Consider the following 14,048-nt stretch of genomic DNA (forward strand, 5'->3'; position numbering starts at 1 on the left):
CAGCCAGTTGTTCTCAGAAATCAGCTGTTTACATATGAACTGAAGGGCATCTCAACAGGTTGCCTGTCTTGAGTCTGGATGCCCTCTTACCCACTCATTTCTTTGATGGCTTGCACTGTGTTGGCAGCAGCAGACCAGAAGCTGAGAGCAAGAGACACAGCTTTCCTTTTCCAGGATGTTGCATTTTCAGCGTAGGCATCATAGCCTGAGCTTTTGGAAAGGACAGCTGGGACAGAAGTCTTTGAAACCTTACATGTTTTTGCAGGTCCATGAGAATATCAATAGAAGAATCTTTCACCCAGGATTATCTTCCTGTTACTTTCATTGGAAAACTTGAAAATGCCATTACTGCTTAGTGCAATGGTAGAATTGTTACAATTCAAAAATCTACCAAAGATTTTTTTTTTTTTTTTCTCTCAAAACAGGGAAATAGCTGAAGACATTCTGTCACTCTTTCCCACCCCTTCCCATAAGCTGGTGACCTTACTTCTGACATAGGAAAGATATCAGCCTTCAATTGTTAAAATCAGCCAGGACTCTTAACTGATGGAAAACAGGATTTTTCAATGGTAGATATGTTTATTAACAATAAATAATGCTACTTGAGCAGCTTATGAAAAAACAGATTTAAAAATGTGCTGCTTCAGCTTCAAACTGTACAAAGCATTACTTGTATTTTGATTTTTTGAGATGTTTATCTGAAATGGACTTAAAACAGTGCTCCTGAAAGTCTCTCCTTCAAAAAACCCACTTGAGCAGTTGTGTCAGCATACACTTTTGGTCATCTAAATTTAAAACAAGACTTTTGCTAAGAAGGTCAATGTAACTACTTTCCTTTTGATCTTGCATCCTTGTGGGTGCCTGGGTAGTTCTGTAGGAAAAGTTTTACTGAATGAGTCAGTGCACTGAGTCATAGGCAGCATGAAGCCTGTAGTGCTGTAGACTAACTAATTGGTAACAGTCTCAAATGTAATTAAAGCACAGTTGTCAGCTCTGTGTAACTGATTGACATCCCACTGAAGTATTTTGGTTTTAGCGACTTAGTTTAATTGTTCTTTGCTGTTAAAATTTGTGTGGTTTAAGATCTTGTTCCTGTTGAATAGACCTGCCATTGCCATTATTTTTTACTATCCTCTCTATGATTTTTATTGTACTCAGTTTGAATTTCTTCTCTGTGTTAGGTCACATATTCAGGAATTACACTTTTTACCATGCCTATTCATTTACAGATGTTTAGAGTCCTTTGAGGACTTTTTAAAGTCTTCTTCATTAAGAGCTGTCCTATTAGTACTGATGAATGTTTTTTCACTATTCCTAAACTCTTTAAAGTATCATTCAAAACTTCTTAGAAATCAAGCTTAAAAATATTTTTTGTGTTGACTTGCAGATTACATTTTCAGATTTGCTAGTTTTCACTTCTAATGTTCACCTTGTGTTGTGTCCTGTTTTATAATAAGAAATGGCTTTTCTTTCTCCCAGTGCATGCCCACCATCTCCAGGTGATGGCAGTGGTTTCCAGTATCATTGGAGCCTTTCTTTCTCCTGTTCTTCAGCTCTTTTGTGTGTGTGTGTTTCTTACCATCATGCAGCTTGAGAAGGCAAAGGGCTGTATGGGGGACATGGGAGGACAGGACATGTCTTGAAGCTTTCTCATTAAGGAAAATAATAATAAAACAACCTTAAGGTATTGGGAGAAAAGCAAGGTTTGGTTTTTCTGGTCATTTGCATTATTAAAGAAAACCAGCCTTGCTGGCTTTGTGCAGGACTCCTGCTTGTTCCCACTGAGAACAGAGGAGAGAAGACATGAAGGGATGGTTGCAACTGAGTTTCTTACTTCCAAAAACCTCTAAGACAGTAATTTTGAACTTTGAGAAAGGTCTATGCTATTTCTGTATGTGATGAATACTGAAGCTGGGATGGTGAACAAATGTCTTTTTAGAGGTTGGAGGATGTAGAAGTTCTTTTGATTATGTATTCTTTTTCTCTTGAACAGTTTTTCTTCTCACTGAAGATCTAAAGATACTGGTGAATCACGAGACCATCAGTAATACAGCACTGGTACACATCAGGATTGTACCTGACAAGGTGTCCAGTCTATGGCAGTGCCCAACAGCAGGTGCTAATGGAAACCTAAAAGAAGGGGAAGGGAGAGAATTATTATTTTCTACCTTGTGCTACCTTCACCTGACAACAGTAGTTGCCAGTAGTTTCTCCCTTGCAGGGGGAAAGTTGAGGGTTATATTTGTGTAATATCATTGCCATTGTGTTTTTTCAAGTTTGATCTCTCTAAAAAATGTGTTAATTACTAGATCTCTCCCCACAACATTATTCATAGTTTCAATATTTGCATGAAAGGCACTTTTTTATTTGTTCTAACTTGATGCTTGATAATATCAAGTTCCCTGAGCTCTTGTATTTTGAGATAAGTGAATCATACCATCTGCTACAGCTGTATAAAAACAATGTTAATAGTTCTCCATAGAAAACTGCTGGAGCCTTTGGATGTTTTATTGGACCAGAGAGATGTGTCCTAAGGGAATCCTTTTCCACATTTCCTCTTTTCTTGTCCTCGTCTAAGCCCAGTTTCATATAAAGCAGCAGTGATGGAAGGTGTTCTGTTCTCTCTTGAAATGATCAGTTGGCTCTGAAATTTGTTCTTTGAATGTGATTTTATTGTTTTTCTGGATTGTAGATTTCCCTTATACCAACTTTCCCCTAGGAATGCAGGGCTTACTGATGCAGTTCCTTTTCAGTCTCCTTCCTTTCTAAAGGATTTCCTCCTTCATGTATTTTTCCTTTGTTGTCCTTATCTCGGTTTTATCTGGTTCCGCTTCTTCTTTAACAGTTTATGTTTCCCCAGTTGTACTCTTACTCTGCATCAAAGTGTTTATTATTTTGGTTTTGCATGTTATCTAAATTTTAAAAACTAAATTTTAAAATAGGTTTATGTCTCTAACTTTTTCTTGTAGGTATTTGCTCTGTTTCATAAGTTTGTGAAGATGCTTGTATGTTTTGAATATGGTCACCAAAATATTTATCCTAGAGACTATCAATAAAATTAATTATTGAAGAATAAAATATTTTTACTCATTTTTATAAAACAGCAGCATATTTCAAAGCATCTTTTTCAATTTGAAAGAAGCAGTAAAGATTTAAAGCAAAGCTTTCACCTGCCTTACAGTCAGTGAGGAGAGTAAAGCTCTACTTGGAAGTATTCAGTTTCTAGATAAAATCAGGTAAGTTTAGCTGAAATGGAAGATTTTTTCCTGCTCTGTGCAGGAGATTTAAGAAAAGATTTCTTTGGTGGAGACTTGCAGCTTGGATTTTAAACTTAGTAATTTGGGAACTGTTGTATTGTGGTTTGTACAGTAGTACAAGCTACAGCAGTAGTTCTGGTAATAAAGTTGAGTGACGTGATTACTTTGTAAAATATAATTCATATAATCCTGGTTATAGAGTTAAAAGTGGCAATAGTTTCCTATTCGTTGTCATCCCATTTCTCACACACCATTAGCACATATATATTTTGGGTTTTAGCACTTCAAAATTCTTTGGATTAGGTTACTGCTTCACAGAATCAGTCTGTTCTATGTTGGAGTATTGAAGATGAAGAAATAAGATTTCTCACCTGTTAATGGGATTTTTGTATCTCACTACAAAAGTCTGGAAAATCTCACCAGCGGTGGGATTGTCATTTGCTTAGGTATAGGGACTTTTCAGGAATGTTTCCATACACTAATTAATAAATCATGCCTTTTGATTTGTGTGGGACAATGCTTTCTTCATAACATGAGCAAATAATTATTGGTGATAATACTATTTAGTAGAACATTTAAATATTTAGAGGTTGTCTTGTGTGTTCATTGACATATTGCATGTTACAGCCAGTGGATTTGCCTTGCTGTGGTAGATGGATTGCTTTTACAAATATTGCACAAAATTTCTACCCAATTAGTTGGCTCTTCCAGGCAGGAAAGGAAAAAATGAAAGCCATTAAGTGGCATCAATAGCACCAGTCTTGGACGTATTTGTTAGTCTTTTATCTGCTGGTAGAGAGAATAATTAGAGACTTAAGACTTCATTTCAGCAAAGGTTATAAAAAAATTCTGTCTTGTTGACCTGTCTCTGAGTGGGAAAGAGTAAGTGCTCAGAACCTGATGGAGCTGGCATTTAGAAAATCCAGAAGATAAATTTTAACACCTACTAAGGCATGAAACAATTAAGGTACTAATTTTAGAATAGTTTCAAAGGCTGTAATAGTTTAAGTAATTTGACAAACAGTCCAGTAAGTACACTTGGAAACATATTCTTAGTCCTGTGGTTTTTATGGTTCTGTAGACAATTTTCCTATACAGTTTAGGAATGTCATTATTTTTGCTCAGCAAGTCAGGTTGCTTGTTTTCTGTTTGAGTAGACAATTAAAATATATGCATACTAAAAGCAAAAGAGTGGAATACAAGCGTCAAGTTATCAAAAACAACCATGAAGTTATTTTTAAGCAAATATTAAAAGTTGTATAGAACAGTGATTCTTACCAAATAGCTGTGCATACCCATACTATTTTTTAGGAGCAAGACCTCACAGTTACTAGTTGCCATATCAAGCTAAGTTTAAAAATATTATTCTGGTTCTGACCAGAACAGGGTTAATTTTTGCAGTAGCTGGGAAGCAGCATGACTAGGACACAGATTAGTTTATACAACCTCATGTCATTGTTGGGGGCAGGCAGAAGGGACTCTCTCTCTTCTGGGCAGAAGGGGCTCCTTTGGGTTGAGAAAGCATGGTGGAGGGAGCCATCTGGTATTCTCTATGATTGGGAATATTTGTCCATGTAAATAAATTCTTTTCTTACACCTTTTGTTATTAATATTGTTTCTGTTAATTTTTGTTTTCTTATCTCATTGCTGTTTCCAGTAAATTGTGCTTGCTGCAAACTGTGATCTTCACCTCTTGTACCTTCAATTCTGAATTCCTCTTTACCTCTAGTGCCTTCAATTCTGAATTCCATCCCGCTGCAGCAGGATGTGCATGTGACATGTGGTTTTGGAGAAACTCACCTGGGTATGAATTTGGGAGTACCATTCTTAAACCATGACAGCTGTATTTGGCACCCTGTCTGGGTCACTGAGGCTTGAGATAACAACAGATCTGCCGAGAGCAGGTTGGAAACAAGTTGGATCTGATTATTTGCTGTATTAGGTCTGGGGCCACTGGTCACAATGTTGCTTGATCTGTTCATGTGGGTGTGGTACCCAACGCTGTAAATCTTTCCATATATGCACTATGTGCCCATCTTGATGCCCTTTTTCAGAGCAGGGAGAGGGATTTTTTTTGGTCACATTCAACACATTCGTCTGCTGAAAAGTTTTGATGCAAATACCTTGCATTCAGGGCTTTCAATGTCTGAATTTTACTCATAATTTGGTGGTAATTAGCATTTCTATGCTGTGTGGGGTTTTTCTGTGATTCTGTGTGCTTACATTATGTCTAGAGATGTCCCTTTTTTACTGTTTATATTCATAGTTTCAAAGATATAAAATTCCTATACATATTGACCGGAATAAATTGAGAATGAATTTGTGCTTACCTGTTAGTTAAGGGACTTACTGGTCTGTTCCACACAATACTTAATTTTGCAATGCCTGCGTAAGTGATGTCTCTTCACCAAAGTGAGGCATGTTTTCTGTTACTGTAGTGTGGACATTTGCAGTCTTTGTTCTTATATAAGCTTCAGAATCAGTTAATTTCCCTGGTTTCTTTAACAGAAGCTATGTCAAATTCCTTGGATTTTCTAGGTCTTTGTAGGTTCATATCCTGCAATGTGTCGTGCTAGTTTTACTAGTTGAAGTACAGTATCTGTTGGATAGAGTAGGGTGAAATTTTCTCTCCCTACTTTTTTGGCTGAGCTGTTTTCATGCAGATCCTTAAGAATAAAATGTATGATCACTGATGCTGTCAAAAGTAATTTGCAGAGTCTGGGGTGATGAGGGATGTAGATTTTTTGGTAATGGGATGTGACCTCTTAAGAAGAATTGCCAGTAATAATTCCTTGAAGTGTAGATGTACATGTGACACTGACAAGCTTCCCTCCCATGTTGCATTCTGTGAAGAATGCTGAGACTTGATCCAGTTTTCATACCTGATATCCTCTGGTTTGTTTTCATTTTAAACCTGAGCAACAGGAACATAGCAACAGGAAACAGGTCATCTAGTCTTTATGCCAATTTTTGAATTAAATGTAATTTAATGGTTTCTGGAGAAAATGTCTGTAGTGCAGGCGTCATATTAAAATTAACCTTCAGTCTCTTTTCTGTTGTTAAATTTGTACTTGAGCCTTTTTTAGAAAGCAGAATGGGATTGGAGCATAGAAAACAACCGCTCTTTTTAAAGTAGGTTATTTTTAGTGGAATTTAAAAATCTTGCACAGTCATTTTTTCCCAAAGGTTTGTAAGCAAAAATGCTGATTAACAGAATCAGCTGAAGTGTCAGTAATGTAAGAGTTTGCCAAAGTGGACTCACTGAAGCATATACTTCAGATCTTCAGATTTTTGTGTGCATAATTCCATTCCTCAGTTTTGTTTTGTTAATGTATATATAAAATATACTACCAGAAATATACATTATTTCTGTGGAAAATAAGCTTCATGTATAAATTGTAGGTCATGACAACTGTAGTGGCAAACATGACTGTCTTGTGCATTGCTTTTAGAAAAGCTCAAACTGATCTGAGGTACTAGGATTTGGTTGGTTTTTATTCAATGACCCTTTACTGAGTTCTATTTTGCCTTTAGACTTGCTCAACTGCACTTTGGGGATTTTTGTGACTTCCCCGTCCCTGCTCTCTGTTCTATCAATAGTACTTGACTTTGCCATTTTTTTGCATGGATTTTGGTACAATTTCTGAACTGTTGGTAATTCCAGGTTTTGCTGTTGCCCTCCTCTGTAACCCTGGTGTGTTGTCATTTTTTTACTTGCTGCTGAGTGACATATTCCTGGTAGTGAATGATTTCTCATAGACTTGGACAGAAAAGAAATAATGGAGCTAGGGTTTGCATTAAGGTATTTAATTTTTCTGTGTAGGGAGTTTTAGGATGATGACTTACCTATGGTATTTAGAGTAGACATTACTATCCTTGAGTGATTCCACTCATTTGAAAGGAAAATGAAGACAATTCAGATTGGTCAGCAGCACCTCTTAGGCACTCGCATTTGCATCTTGTTTGTATAGGCAGAATAAATGGGTGCATCCACCTGGATGAGGATGTTGTGTGGCTAAATACAGTGTGTATTCAAAACAGAAGAATCCTCCCATCTTAAAATAAGCTTAATATCATAAGGAATTATGTACGAGTTCATTGGGGAAAAATGTGTACCAGTCAGATAAACTTGTAATTTTAATCTTGTATCCTGTTTGAGCTATTAAATGTGTACATGGATCAGACCACACTTGGGGGGTCAGATTCTGCTTGTGGAAGAGACTATTTAAAACTATAATTGCTTTTAAATTTTTCTTGTGCAACTGACTTTTGGTTGAAAATACATGGTAAAGCTAACAATTACAAAACTTGCAGACCCATCCAGTTGTACATGTTGATTTCAAGACAGCTAAACACTCTAGGTCTGAAGATAAACATGTGTTTAATTGCTTTGCTCTGAGGGAGATGATTGCTTATCTGTAATTACACAGAATTGGTACTGTTATCTTTATGGTCTTTCCTACTCTGTCATGCTCATTTGTTTGATCTTTATAATGGGTTTGTTTGAAAAGAACTGTATTGTATGTGTGTACAGTTCATAAAGCAAGTTAGTTTTGCTAATGGTAATTTGGGCTCTAATAAAGGATGATGGCGTACAAGCATCACCATAAAAAACTGAGTAAAACAATTTTTTTGCAGGCAATAAATAACAGAGAAAGGGGTGCAAGAAAGCTTACTGTATTTATATTCTTCTTGTAGTAAAAGCTGTCTTATTTTCTGTGTATTTGTAGAGATTTTAAAAACAGTTTTTTACAGCACGTTGTTAAGTATCATTGGGCCCGTTTGTTGTGTTTTCAAGCAATGCTGTGTTAGAACTGGTTGATTAAACTACTCTGTATATCTAATATGTGTAATTAAGTTAGATGCAGTTGCTCTGTGCTTGTTTCAGCCACTAAGAACTAACAGAGGTGAGCCAAACCAGCTCCTCCTTGTGTAACATGCTGCCACAGGCAGTACTTTGCTGGTAAACAGAGTGTTATCAGAAAGGGAAGTTCACTATGTTGCCTCTTTCCAGCTTTTGGCTTATGATAGTATCTGTACTTTCATGTTGAAATGCAACCAATTAGTTAAACAACTTCAGTGTAAAATGTAATTTATTATGTCCTTAGTCCGCTTGCTTATTCTTTTTGTAATTAACAGCTGAACATCTTATTTTTTTAAAAAATAAAACCTCTACTCGAAAACTTTGTGTAATTTAGTCATGCCATTATATTCTGTGATTTCCACCATGGCATTCTATATTAAAGTACACACGTGGTAGAATTGAGAATGTTTTTGCCCTCAAAAAGAAGTAAAGGGACTCTTGCTGAGACCGCAGATTGCGCATGCATGTTCTTTTTCACTGACTTCTGTCAACACTTTAAAGATATTTTATTACTATAATTGCATGCTGCTAAGACTTCTTATACTACCATTGAACCACCTGTAGAGTTTCCACAAGAGGTTGGGAATTCCTGATGTTCGATTTTATGTTCTGAAGAGCTGAGTAGATGCCTTCTCTAATCAATAGATTATATGAAGACTGTATAGTTCTACAAGGTTTTTATGCTCGTTATTTTTGTCAGTGGTGAAGGATGTTTTTTCTCAGGGTCTCTATTGTGTTTTGATTGCTGTATTAATGTAATAAAGAGTATAAAAGTAAATTACAAGTCATGCTGTTCTCACTAGGAGTTTGAACTCATATTTGTGGTAGGAAATTAATCTGGTTTTAATTGCCTGTGAGTCTGAAGTATGTTCCTTTTTGTAAAGCTGATCTCACATAAATATAAATCAGTAACTGCCTGTTCTTTAATTATGTATTAGTGTATTGTATCTGCATACTAGATGAGAATATGAGCATCTCCAGTTACAGTGTGTTGGAGGTCATTAAATCTTCTCTGCTCGATGAAGTTTAGTAGCACTGCATTCTAAATACTGAAAAATGAACTGTGTTGCTACTTGTTTTAGAGTGTGACTGTGTTTAGCTACAGTTAGAGAGTTGCTTTATAAGTCATAGGATTTTTTTACAATATGGCAAACTGTTGCTGTAAAATATACTATAAAATTGCAAATATTTTTTTAAGAAAGTAATTGTAAATTATTTTGAGATATTTTAATGTAAAGTAAAAACAATAAATTATTTGAAAATATTTTTTAACATTTCATAAATACAAGGCTGAATTCTACCATGGTCCAAAAATACTGTATTAACTTTTTGAAAAGAGGACTAATGTAACCTGCATTCTGGGTAGCAGTGTCTCTTTTTCTCTCGCCATTTTAAACTTGATCTTGCCAAGGACAAACATCGTGTTTTTTTCTGAATTTACACTATGACAAAGACTTCAATTACATGGTAACTTTCTTATGAAATGTGACTTCTGCTGCTTACTTCAAAGAAAACATGTTACTTCATGATATTTGGGGGCTAACCTTTCCAAAAAGATCACAAATGCTGTGTTACTTTAGGTTTCTGCATGTATAATTAAAAATTTCACCTTTGGATGATAAGATTTAGAAGCCTATTTTTAATATGTTTACATATGAGTTACAAAGAATGAAATTAAGTAGAGACAGAAGGAGAGAAGAATTTGCTGTGTTGGTTACTGGAAAAAAATTTAATAAGCTTATTGCGTAAATATAAAACCAAATTGGAGATTATTCCCAGATGACTGCCTTTTGACTTTCTCTTTTAGAACAATAATGTATTTTAAATTTATTTTAAAATTTGTAGTGTGGTTTTTTGTTAGGTTTTTTAATAGCCATTATTTAATTAGTAGGGGATGTTAAGTGAAATATTACTAAGAGAAAACTGTTTAAAATGTTTGAATGAGTAGATTTTTTGATGTTGAGGGTAAGTTACTCTTAACAGCAACTTTCATTCATAGTGTAGTTGGATTGGGAACCTTGTACAACTTGGATTTACATTTGGATTTACTTGGATCTTGGATTTACATTTCAGCCAAAGATGAACAAGAAAAATGCATAATTTTTCAAGGAGATTTTATTCTTCCAGAGAGTGCTATGGGTTTTGGCTGGTTTTCTTTGTTTGTTTGTTTGTGATAAGTTTTTTTTTTTCTTTTTTTAATTGGTTGGGGTTTCATTTCACTACTCTGGTATGCTCAAAATAAATTGAACTTATATTTGCAATATTATTTTCATATAAATCTACAATTAGAAGGACTGTAATCAATAAGTATTATTTATGTTACAAAGATAATTTTTAGCTATTGACAGGCGAATATTTGTGAGATTTCTACGCACTGTAGGGTTTTAAGCATTTTAGTCTGATCAGAGTTGTAAACTGAGTCCAGCCATGAACTTCAGTTGACAGAAAAAAGACTCCATATGTCTTTCAGAAGAAAAGTGATCCTACTTCCATTAGTCTCTTTTAAATAGATTGTTTGTTACCATAATAAGATGTTCTAAAGTCAACACCGACCTTTTGGATTGTTCTGTGTAACTGAGCTGGTGTAAGTGACTTTACCTGTGTGTGACTTTGCACTGGCGCTGCAATTAATAGGTTTGGGAGTTTTTTGTTTGTAAATGTTCATTTACGTGGGTTTTTAAAGAAGTGCTTTTAATTTTTATTCTTACATAAATATGTTGACAGTGACCTATGGGGAATGGTTCAAAGTTCCTTTTGTATTACATTTTTTATTTGCTGCTCGTAATGACCATCATAGTTTGTTCAGAAATAATTGTAAGCAACTTAAAATGCAAAATGATTCCTGAAATAAACTCTATGTAAGGAGATTTGGAATTATTTCCTTTTTATCTCTGATGGAGTTGTACCTTAAAAGTGCCGTTTTAAATTATTAGACAATTAAAATTTAGCTTCCTGGTTATTATAATTTTCTGGAATATGTTAAGAAAAGACAGTTCTAAATTTCTTTTTTCTTTTCTAGCATATTTGGTTATGATCTGTCCAACCTGCTCCAAAGCATGTGGCTTCAAAAGTGACGAGCTGCAGAACAAAGATTTTCTGTGTATATCTCACATAATATCTTTTAGATGGATGTTTTGCTCTACTTTGCAAAAACTGATCTTAAAATTTCTTTGAAAAAGCTCACAGTCCATGCAGGAAAGAAGATGAAATGATGAAATGGTCATTGTCTGCTTTAGTGTGAAATTGACAAAATTATATCTAGTGCATATATACTGCTGTAAGAAATGCAAATGTTGAAAACATGGTAAGTGCTTAGGAGAAACTTTGGTTTTCTTTAATGTAAAAGCCTTGCCTTTTCAATTACTGTTTTCGGCATATCTGACCAATACTTTTAACGTTTGTCACGTCAGGGAGCTCTAGGGCATAATCTGTACTTTCATAATTTGACTAAGAATCAACAATTTGTGGAAATCTTGATTGTAGGCTTGAGTTGCACATGCTGAGGAGGTGACCCAGAGAAAGAGGGTAGGAGCAATCTACTGTTTGTTCTGTTGGTGAACAATTTCAGCAGCAAATGAGGGTTAGATCAGATATTAGGTTGAAAACACATATACCTGACACTTTTGCTTTCTCTTAAAATACTTTGCTATGGAACAGGTTGTTTGCCTTTAATTCGGTTTCTTAGGAAAACGTTTGCATTGCAGCATAACATAATCTCAGAATAATTATATTTTCTGTTAATTAAAATAATTTTCTGTAGCAGGTATGTGATTTTGGTAGAGAGAGAATGCTTTAAATCACGTTGGTCCCAGAAATAGCTTAACTGGCTTACGTGTGTGCAGAAAATGACACTGTGAAAGGCCAGTGTCCCCAAAGGAGACAGAGGAGTCCTGCAAGAATCAACTTTATTCGAATAAAGAGAGAGAGTCCACTAGGCCATACCCCTGTGGGGTCTCTCCCGGGTTTTTTGAGGATGCAGCATCCTTATATCCTAAACTCCAGGCTGCATGTTACCCTCTTCCTTTCCCCATTGGCTGGGGGACTAGGGAGGTGCAGCCTTTCCGAACCACCTACCACATATTTCCCTCTCATCATGCATTGTGTGACCATTAAAATGAGCTTTAAGCCCACCTGGCAGAGAAGTTAATATTCAGAAATCGATTAAGCCTACACACTTTCCCCCAAAAGTTGAGAAGTTCACTGTGCATGGCTCTGCAACCAGCTTGCTTGGCTTGATGGTGGTAAAGACCCCACACCTGCTCTTCCAGGGCCCGATAGGTCCTTTCAGATTGACTCATTTGTGAAGACATTAACACCCATTTCTCCTGCCACGTGGAGCTAATGCCTTGCCATCTTAAGGCAGTCGGGCAAAATAAGTTTTAGACCTCTGTGGTACGTGGTTGTCCAGCTCCTGCAGCCTGAGTTAATTGTCATTGTACAGCGTATGATGCATTTATGTGCAGTGTAATGTTCACGAAAAGCATTTACTTCAGTTTTTGGAGATTGTAAATTAATTTGGACACAATGGCTTAGTCTACTTTTGCTTTGTTGATATAGAAAACTAGTTGTATTGTTACATAGTATTTAAAGTTACTGAACACCATTGTTTTAGTGTTAATTGGTATGCATGCACTGAAGTATATATATAGTCTACTTATGCATTAAAAATAGTATTAAAAAAGAAGTTTATTTCATGGTTCCCTGTAGTATAAGTTCTGTTTCATGTTGTTTTTTAACAGAATCCCTATATTTAGGTGATTGGAAGAAAGTAAGTTGAGGTTTGGGTGTGTTTTTCCTTCCTCTTAGAAAGAAAAGATTATACATTTAATTTCTCCTTCTGATTAATTTTCTCTCTGTGTTTATTGAAACTATAGGCTCAGTGAGGTTGGTTTTAACAGAGGCCAGCACTGAACATTAATTTGCAATTTTGAGCTTTGCAGAAGGAAAGTAAAATACTAAGGAGCTGAGAAGAGACTGCCTCTTCTCACAGTGGCCCTTAAAATATGTGCCCAAATAGTCTATGTGCTTTGCTTAAGAAACATTGTAACTATTTTTAAAATGTCTCGATTCATACCTTTGCAGTCATTAATTGTTAAAGGTGTGGTAGTAAAAAGACTCACCAGATGAACTATTTCTTGGGAAAAAAGTCACTTCTAGAAAAAGATTCCTATAGAATTTGTTGTCGCTGTTCTCCACTTCAGTTCAGCTTGTTGTTCTACTCAGTATATATTAAATAGCTGAGTGTCTTAAAATAGTAACCTGTAGAAAATTCAAGGTGTTTGAACAAGAGGTCAGATATACTTTATTGCGCTTAGAGTTGATATTTGAAAAATAAAACAGAGTAGAAAACAAGTTGTGTTGTGACAATGAGCAATTTGTGTTGTGAATAACAAGGAAATTGGGACAAGTTTAGAGAACATGACTCATCGTAGAAACACCAGAATGAAGTAGCAAAAAGCATCTTGCAATGTGTTGATTATTTTGTTTATGATATTACTTTTCTGTTCTCAGGATTTTTTTTCCATGAAGAGATGGAATAGATACAAATAAAATAAGTATTTTGATATGGACCAACAGTGCTTGGCAATGCAGTAATAAATATTTATTGTTAGCCTTAACAAACATCCTAGTAGTTTGACCTTCTCTGCATTAACAAGCAAACACTAGCTCTTATTTCAAGTATGAAAACTCTGTTACTGTGAAAAATGTTGGCTTGTCATCCCACTGAGAAAGATCAGTAAAAGCAGAGAGAAGCACTGTGACCTAGCTTTGATTGGCTTGGAATACACTAATTGATGGTGGCTTTAATACTGTAGAAATATATCATTGCTCTCATCAAGTAACCATTCAGTTCTGTGAACTTATTTTTGTTAGACTAGTCAGTATATTAATACTCCAAGAAAAAAATATTGTTGCTTTGACATTTG

At 35.4% G+C, this 14,048-nt stretch overlaps 1 protein-coding gene across 4 annotated transcripts in view; it reads left to right on the forward strand.

Annotated features, from left to right (window-relative positions):
* Positions 1 to 14,048, forward strand: part of METTL15 (methyltransferase 15, mitochondrial 12S rRNA N4-cytidine) — a 75,957-nt gene that overhangs the window by 13,601 nt on the left and 48,308 nt on the right. The gene's annotated exons all lie outside the window — the stretch shown is intronic.

The sequence above is a fragment of the Lichenostomus cassidix genome, chromosome 5 (assembly GCF_008360975.1).
Source record: "Lichenostomus cassidix isolate B80296 chromosome 5, HeHo_3.0, whole genome shotgun sequence".
Lineage (NCBI taxonomy): Eukaryota > Metazoa > Chordata > Aves > Passeriformes > Meliphagidae > Lichenostomus > Lichenostomus cassidix.